At 42.5% G+C, this 18824-nt stretch overlaps 1 protein-coding gene across 1 annotated transcript in view; it reads left to right on the plus strand.

The window, feature by feature from the left end:
* Positions 1-353: 353 nt before the first annotated feature.
* JAKMIP2 (janus kinase and microtubule interacting protein 2) overlaps positions 354-18824 on the plus strand; it is an 84088-nt gene continuing 65617 nt past the window's right edge. The window contains 1 exon segment of the mRNA XM_033139980.1: positions 354-597. The gene's annotated coding sequence lies outside the window, so the exon portion shown is untranslated.

Consider the following 18824-nt stretch of genomic DNA (forward strand, 5'->3'; position numbering starts at 1 on the left):
TGTGTGTGTTTGTGTGTTTGTGTGTGTGTGTGTGTGTGTGTGTGTGTTGAGGGAATTTCCTGTTAATAGGAATGTGGATTGTGTTCAACGCCCTGCTCTGACCTCCTTGGGTGAGAAATGCACTCTCTTCCCCCCTCCACCAATAATAGTACCCTCTGAAGTGATTTGCTTGCCTGTAAAAAGCAGCTTTTCGTTGCTAAAGATACTGAATCTCTCTCCTTTTTTCCTCGCCCCCCCCATCTCCTTGCTTCCCTTCCATCTTTCATGGCCGTTGCCATGGCGCCCAGGGAGAGCAAAGCACCGCAGCAGGGGAGGGGGGAAGGAGGCGGTCCATGCTGCAATTTCCAGGCTCTCTCCTCAGTGAGCTCATCAACCTCCTCCTCCAAGGAGGGAGGTGGCTGAGGCTCTGTCTATTGCTGGTGGGTGGGTGGGTGGTTTCCATCCTCAGCATCACCAACCAAAGGAGGGGGGGATAGAGAGAGAGAGAGAGAGAGAGCAGTTGCTGATGTTGTGCTCTGAAGCAACCTCAGTAGAAGGGAAAATGGATCCAGCTTGCACATCCCTCGCCTTTCAGCACCTTCCCTTGGATTCAGCATGGTGAGCATAAGCAATAGAGAAGCATCGGCTTCATCACTGCTTTCGTTAATCATCTCTAATCCGATGGCAATCGATATTTGAGGTGTGCTCTTTTCCATACGAGCATCCTAACCATGTAACAATGACTTTCATCGGAGCCTCTGGGAAGGGTGGAGGAGGAAGGATGGGAGGGGTGTTGTGGGAGAGAGGGAAAAGGAAGATGGAGAGGGATGAAGGCTGATTAGGCGCCGTCTTAGGAAATGCGGCTCAAAGATTAATTGCAACTGCCTTCTTGCCCGTAGATTTAGCAAAGAAAGATGCTTTTGTTTGTCCTTTTCCATTGAAATGTGAGGTGCCCTGTGGATGTCTATCAGCTTGAAAATGCAGTTGTTATTTCTGGGGTGTTTTAATTCCTCCTTGTAATTGCCCAAATATTGGGCTGGGCCTCAGCCAGCTGCAGTAAAGCCAGAAATAGGCAATGTTGGATCTTGCCAATGGCTGATCGATGTGGATAATGTTTACTGCTAGAGGTGTGTGTGTATCATTTGGAAGCATTGCTGAAAGGTTCAGGTCGGATGCAGTTGGTGTGTAAGTGTGTGTGTGTCCATGCATGCCACACACATCTGGGTCTCTTTGTAGGTTTCTACCTACAACACATGTGCAGTTTTCCTTGCCAGTGATTGATTGACAGTGTCTTCCACTCAGGCTGGTATGAGCTATCTATGGCCTCTTGGTTTCATTTCAGCCACTCGGGACAGATCTATATCCTTCATTTGGTGTGCTATATGGCCTCTCTTGGTCACTGCCCTCATGTCCTACTTGGGGTCTTCCAATAAAGATCTGGTTGTCCACAGAAGATTGAACTAGGCAGGCCTTAGATCTAATCCAGAAGCATTGCTCTTATTACATTTTTTTTATGACAATAAGATAAATATTTATCAAATTTTAACTGAATTGATTTTTGGAGAGTGGGAGGACAAACAGTGGCAACCCATATTGAGCAAACCTCCATTTTGATACTTCAGAACCTGAAAAACCAAATCACCATTTCTCCACACTTCCATCTCCATTCAGTCTTCCTGGATGTATGTTTCATCTTCTTGAATTATGGAAAGTAGGTTTTGTTATGAGAATCACTGGTTTAACCTTGGAATGATTATTTTGGTCATAGTTTTTTTTTAATGACTACATCTACAATTGTATACGTTCAGGGCGGAACAGTCATGATATATGTTCCAGGTTGATTTATATTTTTATTCTTACAACAGTAATAAATTCACATAGCAGTGACTTAAAGAGGCAGATTCAAAGCACTACTTTACACTTCGTAGATTTGATGTACTGGGTGGGCTACTATAATTCCTGACAAAGCATGGCACCATATAAGCCAACACTGGTTGTGAACCCCCAGTTCATAGCAAGCAGTATGTGCTCTCTGTATCCCTGGTAAATTGTAGGGTTTGCTGAGGTGATCACTGATCCTGAGGTTTAAAAGACCTTGATTTATCTTGATTTGGGACAAGTGCTTAAGTAATTCAAGGCTACACATGAGTTTTTAGAAAATGAGAAAATCACAATCCATATCACTATTTTTTCCTCAGAAGAAATAACAATCCCATAGTCAATATGTTTGGTCTGAGTAGGAGAGGGTTCAGTAAAAGAACCCGAGTTATTTGAGATGATCATTTCTTAAATCTTATGTTTCTTTTGCACCAATAAGGTTGTAAATGTGGTAGAGGACACAGAAATAACAGCTCTTGCTCACTGGGCTCACAATGAAAAGACGTTTCCAGCCAATTTACTGTACAATACATGCACACTTCTTTCTCATTCATAGCACACCGTCTCTCTAGCTCCCCTCAAGATACTGTACTGCATTCTCCCACAAATGCATTGTCCTTTTTTAGGAGGACACTTAAGAATGGGAAGTGTGAATGAAACAGACAGGGGTTTGAAAACATGCCATACTCAATGGAGAATCAGAATCAGTTGCTGATTGGCTATACAGTAGTTGATGAAAAACCCTCTTTTTGTTGTCAGACTGCTTTTAACAGAATTCTCACCTGGGGTTGTTACAGACCATAGGGACCCAACCATAAATCCAAAATTAAATTTAAGCATACTTAGTTGAATATGCTAAACAGGAAAAGAACGGATGAACAGGGCAAGCTTGGTATTTATTTAACCTTGTCACTTCTACTTTCATTCCTTATTTATTATCTTTGGGGATGGGAACAAAAGCCTTCTTCACTATGGGAAGACCATTTGAGTCATACATATGATCTCCCTTGAGGAATCACTAAATTTTATCACTTGTAAAGAACTAGCCTTCTCCCAGAAGCTGTGTATACTGCTACTAGGTCTGTTGTGTGTGAAATGATGCAAGGCATGTAACTAGTAACTATTGTTTGTGGCAACAAGTCATGGAAGAGCTGTGCAGCAAAGTGTGCTTTCTGCCACTATGGATGAACAGAACATTTGGCAAGAGAGCCTGGTTATGTCTTTGGAGAGGCAGAAGGATGGGGTGAAAGGAAGTTTGTCTCAAAACTTTTAGCAGTCAGAATATCTCTAGGCAAAGCCCCCCCCCCCCTTTCCTAGATCCCCAGATGGAGGTGTTAATACAAAAAGGAGATTGCAGGAAATGACTGGAGTGGAGATAATAGGATAGCCTTGCTGTCTTGTGCAGGTAACCATATTACTGTTCACCATATTTTATTTATTTATTTTTTAAAAAGAGCTTTTGGATCTGTTCACCCTTATCAACCTACCTGCTCTTTGAGATCAGTGAGGGTGTCTATGTATTGTTCTTCACAGAGGGCAGCCCTCTGTTTGACGAGTTCTCTGAGGACTATTTGAAGGAATCTTCTATTTGGAGGGCTGTCCAGTCTGAATTCCATTTGAAGAACACCAAGAAGGAAAAGCAAGGGCCTAGGAATTGCCCATCAGTGGACTGCAGACTAAGCAGTCATATCAGACATGTGATCAGTCACAATCTATCAAGCCAGGGTTTCCCAAACTTTGGTCTCCAGCTGCTGTTAGACTACAACTCCCATCATCCCTAGCTAGCAGGACCAGTGATGGAAATTGCAACCCCAAAACATCTGGAGAAGCAAGTTTAGGAAACCCTGTTTCAAACTGGTGAGATGCATTGCATTTATTTTTTAATTGCAGCAATACTTTCTAAAGTTTTCAACTGCACATTTGCACATGCAAAATTTATGCAAATCTGGCTCACCTCTTGCCTTTTTCTGGTGACATTCTAAAATTAGCTTAGGAGATCTTCCCTGCAGGCCTGCTGGTGAGATCAATTCGGTTGGCTGCCCCATTGCCCCAAGGTCAATGCCCCTGTACTTGTACCCCAGCTGAGATGTATAGGGGCCCAGCAATATAGGCCTTCAGATGAACTGTAAAGATCAGTTTGCTCAGAACTCCTTGTTGATTAAGAAAGGAACATTGTGCTACTTTCATTTGATGCTGAAGAGTGTCAACTGTTTTAGTTTATGCTATTGGGATTCTTTTTCTTGCTATTCATTCCACTATTTATCCTATTGTTGTCCTATAAAGATTTATAGATAACTTTGGGTGCTTATTGCATACTCTGCAGTCTAACAGTTGGAAGATGCCTAGTCAGGACCTGACCCTAAAAGGCAGTCAAAATATACATTAAATAAATAAATATGCTCTGGAAAAATAGTGAATGGATTTCCTTTAAAGACTCTAGAACAACCTTCCATAACTTGGCTCCCTACAGATATTTTGAGCTACAATTCTCCTCAAACCCAGCCAGCACAGCCACATAGTCCAAACAGAACATTCCTGGAATTACAGAAGCCATCCCAGCTTCTGATTTTACCCCCGTATCCTAAACCCCTGGCATACCTGGTGGCAAGTCAGTATGTCAAGTCCAAAGTTCAAAGACCAGGGGGGTCTAAAGTTCAAAACCCAAAAAAGTCCAAGGTCAGGAAACACAATCCAGGGTCAATCCAAGTAGGCAAAGCCTGAAGCCCAGCAATCGGAGCACAGTCCCATAGAGATCAAGGAACATCCAAGCCAAACTCCATCAACACGGGCAGTTGAGCAGACACAACACCTCAGCTCTGCTTCCCTTTTATACTTTGCATGCTGATTGCAGCATCTGGGTTTGATGAGGCCTACTCTAGGAATCACACACATCCCAGAGCTAGTGAGCCCTTGCTTGCCTCAGCCTCCTAGAGAGCCACTTCTGCTGCTCCCTATGCTGCTTCAGAGCCCACCTTGTTCATGGAGACAGGGGCCCCTCTGGCTCTGGGGATGGATCCTGCTGCTATGGTTTCTGTACACTGACCTCCATCCCCTCGCCATCCTCCTTCACCCTGTGAGTACTTCCTTCCCCGACACACTGGGGCAAGCAGGTGATGGGGAAGGAAGTACTCACAGGGTGATGGAGGATGGCGAGGGGTTGGAGGTCCCAGCTACACCCCTCACTGGGATCGTCTTCCTGTTATCCTGCCAATTCATGACACTTGGAATGTCCTTGCAGCCAGCTGAGTTCGACGAGAGCACTGCACCCGAAGATGTACGTTTTTTGGTACTGCGCTCTCACATCCCGGTTTTCATCAGGGGAGTGTTGAAGAGTGTACCATTCTGCTCCTCCTGTAGTTTTGCCTTACTGGAATGTGTCCTTGAAGGTAAACAGTGTTTCTGTGCACTCTGGTTTCCGTCATGGTGTTCAGTGCACCAGTAGTGGTTTAGTCATGCAGGCCACATGACCCAGAAAGCTGTCTGTGGACAAATGCCGGCTCCCTTGGCGTGAAGCAAGATGAGTACCACAACCCCATAGTTGCCTTTGACTGCACTTAACAGTCCAGGGGTCCTTTACCTTTACCTTTACCGAATCCCTCTGGCTTGCAAGGAAAGGGAATGTTGGGATGTGTGTGCAAAAATGTCTGACATTGCATGGTCTGTTGTGCAAAGGTTAGAATCACGTCCACTTTTGCCACTGACTCCACCCGCTGTTGGCATGCAGCCCCTGGAACATTGCCCACAAGAGGATATGGCCCTCAGGCTGAAAGAGGTCCCCAACCCTGGCCTAGTCAAACTGGCTTACAACCCAGCCAATGGCTAAATACAGTCCGTATGTCTCTGTTTGGTTGGAAAGGAAAACAGCAACTGAAAGCAGCTAGGTCGTTCATTAAATGCACGAGAGGCCGTCTCAACAATTTAATTATTATTAAGACTGTAATCCAGCAGGAAAGAGGATGATTTTTTCTTTCATTGCTACAAGAGATGACTAAGCTTATGGTACTCATGTCAGGAAAATATATGTAATATTACTAACAAATCCAAGCCCAGAGCAATGGTCAAATTTATGCTTCCACAACCCATCACTTTACTGTATTTCATGGTAATGTATTCTGGATAACATTACAATTTCACAAATCGGTTTATAAATGCATATGTGGGCCTCATATTTCTACTACTGAAATTGGTATAAATGCCAAATAACTGGAAGGAAATTAGTGAATCAAATTCCCCCTTACACTAAAGCTCTCTTCAGGTGTTCAGCCGCGATATGTGATGCCAAAAGTATGTAAAGCGGGTGGGGGAAATATGAGTTGACTTTGCTCCCAATGTCTCTGAGCACTGAGCATGCCCACTCTACCCCTGACCTTTGCCTGTTTAAAGCAAAGGTCTGTAAGGGGCTTGTTAGCAGGAAACCTGAAGTTTAAAAGGCTTACAAGCTCCCTTCGCAACTTCACGCCAAACACACACAAAGTTTGGGAGTGGAGCTGATGTGCCAAAAATGTTGGAGGCAGGACTTAAACTTGCCTGTATCCCTACATGCCTTTTGTCTCAAGTGCCTGAACAGGGCTCCAAATATATTCCGTACCTTTCCGTAGGAGTGTACTTCACTGGCGATAAATCAACTACTGTACTTCCTAGCTGCATGCTTTGCTAGCATGTTAAGAAGAACCATTTTGGCCATATGAGACAAATGGTACCAGTTTTTAAGTTTGTAATTTGGGCAAATGTTCATGCCTGAGTGGACCTCTTTCTCCATACACACCTCCCACCTGGTGCTATGCTGAATTCCACCCTTTGCCGCATGTAAAGCAGAAGTTAAATAATGACTGGCAGCACAATTAGAAGGAAGCCTCCTTGAATTAAGCGGGGCTTACAGATGGCAGCCTAGGCCAATAAATGCACCCCAAATACATCAGGGTCTTTTTTGTGGTACTTGCTATGGACACTGTGCCCATGGCATGTACATCTCTTGTAAAAAGTGCTCTCACCTATGTCTGACTATCAAACATAGTGATCATGGGGTGGAGAGAGATATTTTGTAAAGGAATGCTCAGAGATGCTTCCTGCCAGGTGCACATATCATGCATGGCTGCACAAATTATGACCCACCAGCTCAAAATGCCAGCCCACCAGGCACTCAGTGAACCTCCAGTTTTTGCTGCCAAGAACTGTAGTCAGAAGGAACTGTCACAATCGTGACAGGCCACATAACATGGGTGCTGGTCTGCATTTAGCTTGCTGGGTCAACTTGTGCTGGCCTGATTTAATTGCTTTACCTGATAAGGTGGAGCTGATTGGCTATGAACATGCCTTTTGGAACACGTCCTATCTCAATACATTAAAGCTGGTAGTTAATAAAAACAGGAATAGCTGAACACACACACACACACACACACACACACACACACACCCCAATTCCCAGAGGCTGCTATGAACTTCACTCTCATTTCAGTGGAACAGGGAATATTGATGAGCAGTCTAATGCTGCTATTGACACATGCTGCCGTTGATGAATCACAGTGTACCGGTATATAGCACTGGTGGTTGTGGAGGGAAATGCAGGCTCTTAACAGATGTGAATAACTGCCATCCATCACTTAGCATATCACTGATTTCTTTTTGGTAAGTCACTCAGTGTTTCCTCTGCTTTATCTGTCAACCACCTCTCCCCATGTGGGCAGAACTAAATCCTTCTTGTTATGCCATCATTAAACCACTTGTATGCAAATGGTGTCCGTGATTTACTTGTGGCTTGCAGAGTTCCTAGCATGAAAGTGATTATTATGTTACTGCATATACAAAACAAGCCGTTCTTCAGCAGTGACACCAACAATATTGGTGTCTACCCTAATCACATGCAGCACAAATGGGGGTGCTTTGCATTCACTAGTGGACACCATGACAGCAACTATTTCTGATCGCTGCACAAAGCTCCCACTGGAGCACAACAACTGTCCCCTTATAGGATACAGGATCATATACAGGATACAGGATCATTTACACTTCTTAGAACTTCTTACAACTTAAGGAGAAAATACCAGATTGCATCCTTTGGCTGCAATAAGAATTCTAACATAGAATGAACCTACCCTTTATTTATTAAAAGCCAATCATTTAAAGTTTTAAACGCATAGTGCAAATGAGACCCTGATCCCAGCAAGAGATGCCAGTGACTGAACCTGGCATCTCCTGTGGCCCTGCTGCTAAAATGTGGCTCTCGCCCTGCATTGGACATGATCTTGAAACACTATATAACTGTGCCAGAATTAGCTTAAGCAAGTCAGAGACAGGAGAATTGGCAAGTTGCTAAGGTGATGGAGGGCATGATGTCACAGGAAAAAATGTCCCTTTTGAAATGTAAAGGTGTTCTGGGAAAAAGAAGGAGGAAGTAGGCAGAACCATATTGGCACCTGCTGGAGGTGCCTAAAAACCAGGAGCCATAACTGACTGTTGCTTGAGGAAGCTATGAGTGGGGCAATGAGACACTCTTAGGGCATAACATTCTGCACCCTCTCCATTTACTTTGGGTGTAAATATGTGTAAAATAAACCATATTTCTTAAAGACACTAGCCTCCACTGTGCCTAGATTTTCCCAACAGAAACACGAACCTGGGTGAGCATCTAGAACCCCCCTGGAATCTTGCTACCGCTCTGCAGAAATTGATGGTGGCGTGCAACCTTCATAACTATATATAGAGATGGGGGGGAGTGCTTCTCTGAATGTTTACTTTCTTTGAAACAAAACTATGCGGCTTACAAATGCAAGCTATAATTTTCCATGTTCCCTGTGGAGAAAGAGGAATTGTTCAGCTATTTTGCCAATTAGCACTAAAAATACCTTATCAAAAATGTGTGGGTTTTGCTTACTCTCTCTGTGGTTCTTGCCTGAGAAAATCCAACAGCAACATTATTGTTTTCACTTAATATCTGCTGTGTTGTGCTATCCAGCTTGCAAGACAGGCAGGAGGATGGGTGGTCCTGTGTCCTACTTTATGGATCCTGGCCCATCTGGTCGCAGTCTTACCTACAGAATGAGACATATTATATTTCGATTTGAATTATTGCAGTTATTTCTAAACTTGCACCTATACACATAAATTGGCAGTAATATGTGTACTGCTTGATCCGCTTGCGTTTTTCTGTTTGCAATGTGCAAGTGACCTCTCTAAGGAGCACGCATTTTTTTTAAAAAAAGAGGAACAGATTACTATATCAAGTTGACATTTATGTGACCATCAGATTCTGAAGATGACACAACACCACCAATCATCTTCACTAAAGCACAGAACTGGTATTGTAACTTTGGAAGTCTACGTGATACTGGGACTTCTTTCCTATGGGTAGAGATGGATTTGGGGCAGTGCGACTGGTTCCACCATAATAGGCGCTGAGCCTAGGGGGTGCCACAGGGTGTTGCAACTATACCTGAAGGAGCGTCTCCACCCCCATCGTTCTGCCTGGACACTAAGGTCCGGTGCCGAGGGCCTTCTGGCAGTTCCCTCACTGCGGGAAGTGAGAATACAGGGAACCAGGCAGAGGGCCTTCTCGGTAGTGGCGCCCACCCTGTGGAATGCCCTTCCATCAGATGTCAATGAAATAAACAACTATATGACTTTGAGAAGACATCTGAAGGCAGCCCTGTTTAGGGAAGTTTTTTAATGTTTGATGTTTTTTTGTGTTTTTAATATTCTGTTGGGATTCGCACAGAGTGGATGGGGAGACCCGGTCAGATGGACGGGGTATAAGTAATAAACACAGCAATAAATAATAAATTATTATTTTTATTACATAGTTGAGCAAAATAGAAGACGAGAGGTCTGCTTACCTATGCTTATGCTCCACTCAGTTCAGTGGAACTTAATTTTCAGTAGACATGTCTAAGACAACCTATTTCTTTAAAGTGGACATTATAATGTTTTCTACATGTAAGCCTTAATTATTTTCTGCAGATTTCCTTAGGAATAATTATATGCATGGTTATAGATTTCATTAGTATTATTATACACATATTTATCTGAGACCTGCACTTAGCTGCTACTGTGATATATTGATGCAATAAACAACACAGGTTAGTTGGTAGGCATTCCAAGTCACCAGTATGCTTACAGTTTCATTTCTACCCTTCAGTTTGGGCCAGAATTTCATTAGTGGTGTGGTTGCAGACTTTTTCTAGTCTGCCATAACTGATTTATTTTCTGTCTGTGTTTATTATTTTTTTATTAATATTCAAGGAATTGATTGTTGTGCTGCTTTTATTGATTTGTTTACTGCATTATGCATTGAGGAAAGTGATGAGATGGTGATGTGTGGCAGTAATTGTGGCAATAATAAGCCAGAGAAATTTGTCCTGGTAGATTGCTTCTCCCCAAACCAGCCTCCTGGTCTCTCTTTTTAAATACTGAATGCCACTAGCCAGCCCCCAGTCCCCTCACTCCCATTCTGAAAGCAGCAGCTGATCTTGCATGACCGCCCAGTTAAATTTGTCAGACTCCTTGTGATTTCTTTATTTTATAATCTTAAAGCAAAGCCACTTTCCCTGAGAAGTTTCGTGCACTAAGTACAATTAATTGCCAGCTAAGATAGGTCTAAAAATATTAGGGTAATGGACATAGAATGAGCTTCGTCGGAATCCATAGCTGAAAAATATGTGTTTTCAAATCTCCTTTGTAAGTGAAGTGTTTACTTAACAGGCATTTTAGTGGTATGCCTGTGTAGAAAATAACCAATAACCGCGGAAGGCTTCTTAGTGGTGCTACTGAGCCAAGGATAATCTGCGCACACAGTACAAAGGCTACTGTCTGAGCTTTTGAACTACTTCATATATTTTGTAGGTCACAGACTGACCTATATGATTTCTCTTCCTTTGTTTAAGCCATTGCTGTCTGTGGTCAGTGCATTAGCCTGTAGGCTGAAAGCCCCACAACAATACAAACAAGCTTCCTTCTACTTATGGCCAGTATGATGGATACAATTCAAATTAAATATATATATATATATTGATGAAATGTTTTACCAGCAATATCATTCGGGTTTCACTGACAACTTCCTCCTCCTTGGGTATCTCAAAGAAGTCAGGGAGTTGGTGAGGAACCTGTAGCCCTCCAGCGCCCATCAGACCGAGCCAGCATGTCCAATGGACAGGGATGGTGGAAGATGTAATCTGGAGAGCATCCCACCATCTTTCTCTTGTATAGACAAAGTACCATAGCAGATTTGAAGGTATTCACATTTTCAACATAATTTTTATTAAATTTTTTGTTTTACAATTTAAAGTACTCATTTTTACATCCTTAAGATATCAATGACTTCCCTTCTTTTCCCATGTTTCATTTTACATATCATAAATCCCTGCATATTTTACAAAAGCTATACCATTCAATATTCCATTATTGCATCCATCCAAACTTATTTACACTGTTGAATTTATCTTAATGCTGCCAGCATTTTCACTGTACTCAGTTATTTCCCATATATTCAATAAACGTTTTCCAGTCTTCTCTAAATGTATGTTCTTGTTCTCTTATTCTATTTGTTAAGTCTGCAAGCTGTGCATATTCTTTTCTACCTAAGTTGCCATTCTTCTTTGGTTGGGACCTCACTCGTTTTCCACACATTTTCAACATCTTAGACACATTTGGAATATTATCCTTAGCTAGATTTGCCTTACAGGTCTTGGTTAGACTTTTTAAAGGGCTTCTTCAGGTAGGACTTATTCACCTAGAACAGGGGGTCAGCAAACTTTTTCAGCCATGGGCCGGACCACTGTCCCTCAGAACTTGTGGTGGGCCAGACTATATTTTGAGGGGGGGGGGATGAACGAATTCCTATGCCCCACAAATAACCCAGAGATGCATTTTAAATAAAAGCACACATTCTACTCATGTAAAAACACCAGGCAGGCCCCACAAATAACCCAGAGATGCATTTTAAATAAAAGGACACATTCTACTCATGTAAAAACACGCTGATTCCCGGACCATCTGCGGACCACATTTAGAAGGTGATTGGGCCGCATCCAGCCCCTGGGCCTTAGTTTGGGGACCCCTGACCTAGAACAATTGACCAATGGCCAATTTAATTATTATCTAATATATTCAAGTGATATAACTCCAGATTCAGAAGGGGCTGCCCATAGTTTATCCTCCCCCCTCTTGTCTTTATAGAATTAGCTGACAATCAATTTACTCACAGGTAGTGCTTTTTTTCTTTAAAAAAATGTTTAGGGGTACTCTCATTTTGACTCAAGAAAATCACCATTTTATAGTTCAAATTGGGAAAAATAAATACAGTAAATGGACAAATTGTTCAAAGATTCACAAAATGTTTAGGGGTATGCGTACCTCTGTGTACCCCCAGAAAAAAGCACTGCTCACAGGTATGGGTGTTACCTTTGAAGAAATGACTCAACTGCATGAATGCTGCTTGTAAAGAAACTAGCAATACGGTTTTATCTGAAATGATGCAGTTGGCATTTATTTGGGTATCAAACCCACTGAGAATACTTTTGAGTATTGATTCAAGAAAGCATTGCAGTTTTACTTTTCCAGAGTTGCTGCTGTAAATATCAATGATCCCTGTTGGCTCCTACTGTTTCCATTGAGCTAGAAGGTTTGAAGTTTTGTGCGGGGGGGGGGGCATGTTTCACATTTTAGAAAGGGACCCAGTGATAACCCAGATATGTGTGACTTGGTAATCAACTGGTGTTCAAATGACCAGCCTTTCATAGAGCTGTAAACATGGCAAGAAATCATGAACAGACCACATCTTACATGTTACATTTATTTACGTGATGCGCCTGACAAAATTTACATACGGTTTGATTGTACTAAAACCTTTAAGCGGTTTACAATAACTATTTAAATGATGGTTGTTTTAAATGAAACAATACCTGGGTGGTGGTTGTTTGAACCAAAAAAATATTGTGAAGGCTTATACTAATAGAATATAAAGTGTGCAAAAGTTCAAGAATTCTGAGTAAGGATAGTTTATTAGCGCATTCCAGGTCTTAAAATTGGTGTCGTTAACTAGGTTACATTGCTCAACACATTATGAAATCAAAGTTGTGTGCATTAGAAGTATTCCACAGGCTTCTGCTCATAGTTACTGAAAAGGTTGACAACAGGATATAGATAAAGGATCTGTGGATTTGAGAGCCAGGTCTGGGATAAGTCTTGGCCATTCTGAGAAAATACCAGCAGCATTAGCATGTGGGATTGAAACAAAAGGGAAATTGGTTTTCCTCGCTCATTGTTGTTGTTGTTCAGTCGTTCAGTCGTGTCCGACTCTTCGTGACCCCATGGACCAGAGCACGCCAGGCACGCCTATCCTTCACTGCCTCTCGCAGTTTGGCCAAACTCATGTTAGTAGCTTCAAGAACACTGTCCAACCATCTCATCCTCTGTCGTCCCCTTCTCCTTGTGCCCTCCATCTTTCCCAACATCAGGGTCTTTTCTAGGGATTCTTCTCTTCTTTCTTACATCTGGGGTAGATAGGAGTGCTCCCGAAATCTACAGAGAGTGGCTATGTGTGTACTTAAAAGGCAAGCAAATTGTGTGTTCTCCACTTTTCACCACAGAGAATTGGGACACTGAGTCACTGAACAAGGTCACCCAGCAATCAACTATCAGAGATGAGAAGGCATTCAAGCCTATTCTGATTCTTGCTGGGTTTTCTCTCGCACTAAAAAGAGACTAAAAAGTGTTTTACATTGTCTCCAAAAAACGACCATCTGGACAGCTAGTTTAGTGCAGAGCACTGTGATTAAAAAATCAAAATAAAACACTGTAGGATTTTTTGCGATTAAAAAAAAAATACTGTCAGAAATGTGTGCATGTCCACATTTCAAACTATGAGTAACAGGAGAGCAGAGAATGCCCTCTGTTTCTGCAACCACTGCATTACCACATGATACTGAGTGATTTGTAAAGTGCTTCAGGATGCTCTTGATTTCAAAAGAAGCTCTAATGGAAGGGGGAGTGGGTATCCCTTTCATTCTGCTTGTATGCCACTTAGATCACTTTCTTGTCATCATTGGAGACTGTAGGGGTATTCACTGGTTCACATTCAACGCATGCACAATCTGTGTACCAGTGTACACAAACAAATGAACTGCACACTCATACTATCATTTACACGTAGTGTTCAATGATTGTACAGTCTGTGTACACAACAGTTAAGCTGTACACTCACACCAACACTTGTACATGCATAGAGACAGCTTGCACCTGTGTTCAGTGTAACGTGAGACTGTGTCTTGCTTCACTGTTCATGGGGATTTCCCTCACCTTCAGACAAGGGAAGGGAAGGAAAACAGTGTTGCATTTTTGAAGTTTAAATTGTGAGACAAAGTGCGTCGGGTAGCGAGTGGGAGGTATTGAGCTAGAGTTGGCTGAACTTACTTGGAAGCAGCTTGGAGGGGTCTGCAGGAGTCCATCTTGTTTTGGGGATCCAATCCGTGTGTGTGTGTGTGTGTGTGTGTGTGTGTGATTTTATTTGATTTAATAAAATACATATAAAATACATGCAAATGCATGTACACATATATCCAAATATATCTATCTATGTCAAACATCTATAAATACAAACAATATGATAAATTCCAAAATTATAAATTTATAAATTATCACATTGAAAAACTATTATACCAATCAATGTTTATATTGTATCAGTTGTTCAAGAATTCAGTTCAAGGAACCCATTAATTTTTTACATTTTCTCTGTCTTGTTTTCCATCTCTCAATCTCGCTGACTCGCTTATACACCACAGCTACCTTCCAAAATGTTGATAACCATTCTTTTACTCTTTCTTTTTGTGCCAGCAAAAATTTAATTCCTTATCAACTCCTCAAATTCACTCAAATTTCGTAATGAAAATTGTCAAGGGGTCTAAGGAGCAACATGTTATCGGTGAAATGGTTTTAATTACTGTTCCCTAGAATCTATTGATTAATTGATTGATCTTCTGATTGAACCAAGATGCTGGGTTCTTTTGGCAGCTTTGCTTCCTGTTTTTGCTTGTTTCCACCATGCACTTCTTGTCTATTTGTAACTCAGACAGAGAACACAAGAATGCCACAAGTATCCAGTGGTCTCCCATTCAAAGAATACTCAGCCCTACAGCATGGCTGGAACACAGAGGAAACTGCCTAATGATCCATCTAGCTCACAAGCCTGGCAGCAGCATTTCAGGGTTTCAGGTGGAGGTGCTGGAGATGGAGGCTGGGACTCTCTGTGTGCAAAGGACATGCTCTACCACTGAGCTGCAGTCCTTCCTCCAAGGTGGCTCATGTCCTCAGGGAGATGGGAAGCCTTTCCTACTGATGCCAGGAGTAGGATCTATTGTACCCTTGGAGAGAAACTGTGCGCTGGCAAATGAGCGAATAAGGCAGAGTACTACAGCAGCAGTTTTAAGAAGAAATTCAAGCAACCACGAAGGAGAATCTGGAAGCAGCTGGAAAGCTTGTGCTGTGGAGTGTTGCAGTAAATAATGGGCATCAATAGACTTTGTAGAAATATAGGGAGCTGCCTTATACCAAGTCAAGCCATTGGTCTGTCTAGCTCAGGGTTCTAGCTAACTGCAGATTTCAGATGAATCTTTTCCAATGACAGGCATTGGACCTGGCACCTTCTGCAAAGCAGATGCTCTGTGGCTGAGAGCCTGCCAAGCAGTGTTAGGAATAAAGAGTCATGGGAACTAGAAAAGCATTTGGGACAGAAGTCAGTCAGCTGAAGTCTGCAGCCATGAATGAGGAAAAACTGTTTATAGACGCTGTGTGTGGGGGTGTGTGTGTTTAGTATCCCCTGTGCATCCATGCAAGTGAAAATTCAGATAGAAACGCAAAGGGGGGGGGCCTGGAAAAATACTGAGACCCCATAACTTCCTGCCTACTCAAATCCCATGGTGTCCTTGAAGTGCCAGACTCAACAATGACACCACTCCAGGAAAGAATACTGTTTGAACTGCAACTACTTCAACAGAATGTTTCAGACAAGTTTGCTCAGATAGGAGCTACTTTGCATAACTGTTCTTTATACCCACTCGATGAAAAAGATGGAAATAATGCTGATCCAGAGGACTTTTCTGAAGGGGAGGATACACAAGGTGGAAAACAAGAAAGGCATCCCTGGCGTGAGAGGCGGGGTGCCCACAGTTTGGACAGTATAAAGAACCCCTGGGGTGGCAGCCCAGAGGTTCGAGTACAACAATCATGGAAAAGGCAATTTGGAGCTGAGAGTGGAAGAAAGTTACTTTGTGATAAAGTTGTTGCAACTGTTTATCAGGAAGAATGCTACATTCTGGAGAAGTGGAAGGTACAATTGAAGGAAATAACAGAAGGAAAAGAAGTAAAACTGAACATGAAGGAAGAAGAAACTGGACTGGGGGAATGTTGGGGGGGAGACCAGTGGGGGATGGGAAAGGCAAAGGGAAGGGTGATGATGGACAGGAGCGGGGTGGGGTAAAGTATGAATTAATGGGGATGTTATAAAGACTGACCACGGCACTCCGACACCAGAGGGAAAACGGACTATGAGATGGAAGAAATACTTAGTTATTTGTTAATATGTATTGATTTTTTCTATATATTTGAAATTGGAATCAGATGAAATATAGGCTACAGCACAACAAAGTTAAATGAAGAGAGGATAAAAGAAGTGGAGAAGTGGAATTTGATGTTTTATTTGATAAGAATAAGATTCAGGATTTAAGATATGTGGATTATAATTGTATGATTAAGATTAGATGTAAGAAAATAGATTTTACAATGTTACAAAGTTACTAAAGAAGATTAGTAATGAACGCAAAAGAGAGGATGTGAGGAAGTCCCAAGCTTAGGATTATAAAGAGGATAAGGATGAGTAAATAATTGTTTTGTTTGTGTGTATTCTGTGTGGTTTTTGTAGTGTTTGTATTTGTGTTTTGTGTATTTTGGTTATTAAAATCCAATAAATTCTTTGGGGGGGGGAAATAAATACTTACTTTATCCCACTTGAACCCTGTGAAAATCTCAGTCACTAATGTTGCCTGATTCTGTGTGAGTGTGAATGGTGGGAAGGGTGTATGTTAGGAATGTGTGTCTGATTAGAATATTAGGAATATGTGGTGTGGTAATGCAAGAATGGCCACTTCCAGAATGTGACCCCTGAGAGAATTCCACCTCAGGCTGAAAAATTTCCCTGCTCCTGCCTTAGTGGGTAGGACCAAGCCCCTATAACTGTTGTAGTCCAGAGTTGGCTGGGGCAAAACCCCCATTGCAGAGCTATTGTAGACATCTTTACAAGGGGATTCTCAACACCTGGCAAACAGTGGACTGTTGTGTCTTCGGAACCCCTCGCCCAGCCAGCTGATAGTCAGATATTGCAAAGCCCTTTTGGCTGAGCCATGTCTCTACCTGCCCCACACCTGACCCCATAGATAATGTTGGCTGTAGTGTAGGTGGGCCTGGTCTGGCCAAAAAGACTGTGTGGGCCAGATGAAGAGGACTGGTGGGCCTAATTAGGCCTGTAGGCCAGAGGTTCACAACATGAGTTCTAGAACTTGCCTAGGAACCAGGCCTTCTTTGGGAAAGGCTTTGGTTCTACAACTGCAGGGTGACAGCTCATTCTTAAACTAGTTATTTTGCCTATAGTCTGTGGGGATCAATGAATGTTCCCCTAATGGAAGCCAATAACTGGAAATCTCTTCTGCCTTTGGAAAGTGACACCCTTCAGCAGAGAAACAGTGTTATTTCTGAATTGCAGAGAGGTAGATATTGAGTCTTCAGTCTTCTCTTATCCAAAGCGGGGTGGGGGGGTGGGGGGGTAGAATACCCAGGATCTACACAGGAGTTGAAAGCTCTTCACAATATAAAAACAATTGACTCTCCAAGGAGACTTCAATGGAAGGAGATATATTTGCCATCAGTTGATTGCTCTGCTTTGTGCATGTCAGTGGCATGTTGATCTATTTAGTGGGGAAATGCCAAGGAAAGAGCAGCTGAAGGCCGGCAAGTGTTTTTTATTGCGAACACAAATATGTTTTAAAAACACTTCATGACATGGGAGGCATTAACTTCCAAAAGACCCATATGTTGTCTGTACTGTAAAGACATAGAGATGTGAAAAGGGGAAGTAATGGCAAACATTGATTTGTTTCTTTTGTGCTGGCAAAGGGAATAGCAGCTCGGATGGGTCCCAGGAGAGAAGCCTTGATGCAGAGAACCCAGAAATGAACAGGCTAATGCACATGCTTCCCATAGGAACTGCATAGATATATAAATCCACATTTGTATAATCGAATAGCTATGTCCACTAAAGGAAGGACCACTGTGAAAAGTGCCGGGCTAACCATAGAGGTAAAGGTAAAGGTACCCCTGACCATTAGGTCCAGTCGCGGACGACTCTGGGGTTGCGGCGCTCATCTCACTCTATAGGAGCCGCCGTTTGATCACAGACAGCTTCCAGGTCATGTGGCCAGCATGACTAAGCTGCTTTTGGAGAACCAGAGCAGTGCACGGAAACGCCGTTTACCTTCCCGCCAGAGCGGTATCTATTTATCTACTTGCACTATGACGTGCTTTCAAATTGCTAGGTGGGCAGGAGCAAGGACCAAGCAACGGGAGCTCACTCCATCGCGGGTATTCGAACTGCCGACCTTCTGATCAGCAAGCCCTAGGCTCTGTGGTTTAGACCACAGCACCACCTGCTAAGCATAGTCACCAATAAAACATGGTTTCACTCACCCGCAGTCTCTTAAACATGAGGATATAGGAGACATAAATATGCAAAACTGAGATTCAAATGATCTTTAGTAGCTCATGTAAACATATGCTAAGACTTCACATTCTGGTCCCTATAACAATAACAACAACAACAACCACAGTTGCTGGTGCATTTGATTTGGCTCTTATTGGCTTATGTTTTACGAGATTAAGAAAACTCTTACTATGGGCATGCACCCAAAAGCATATCCTACCCTCGTCTAGAA

Source organism: Lacerta agilis, chromosome 2 (genome assembly GCF_009819535.1).
Source record: "Lacerta agilis isolate rLacAgi1 chromosome 2, rLacAgi1.pri, whole genome shotgun sequence".
NCBI classification, from domain to species: domain Eukaryota; kingdom Metazoa; phylum Chordata; class Lepidosauria; order Squamata; family Lacertidae; genus Lacerta; species Lacerta agilis.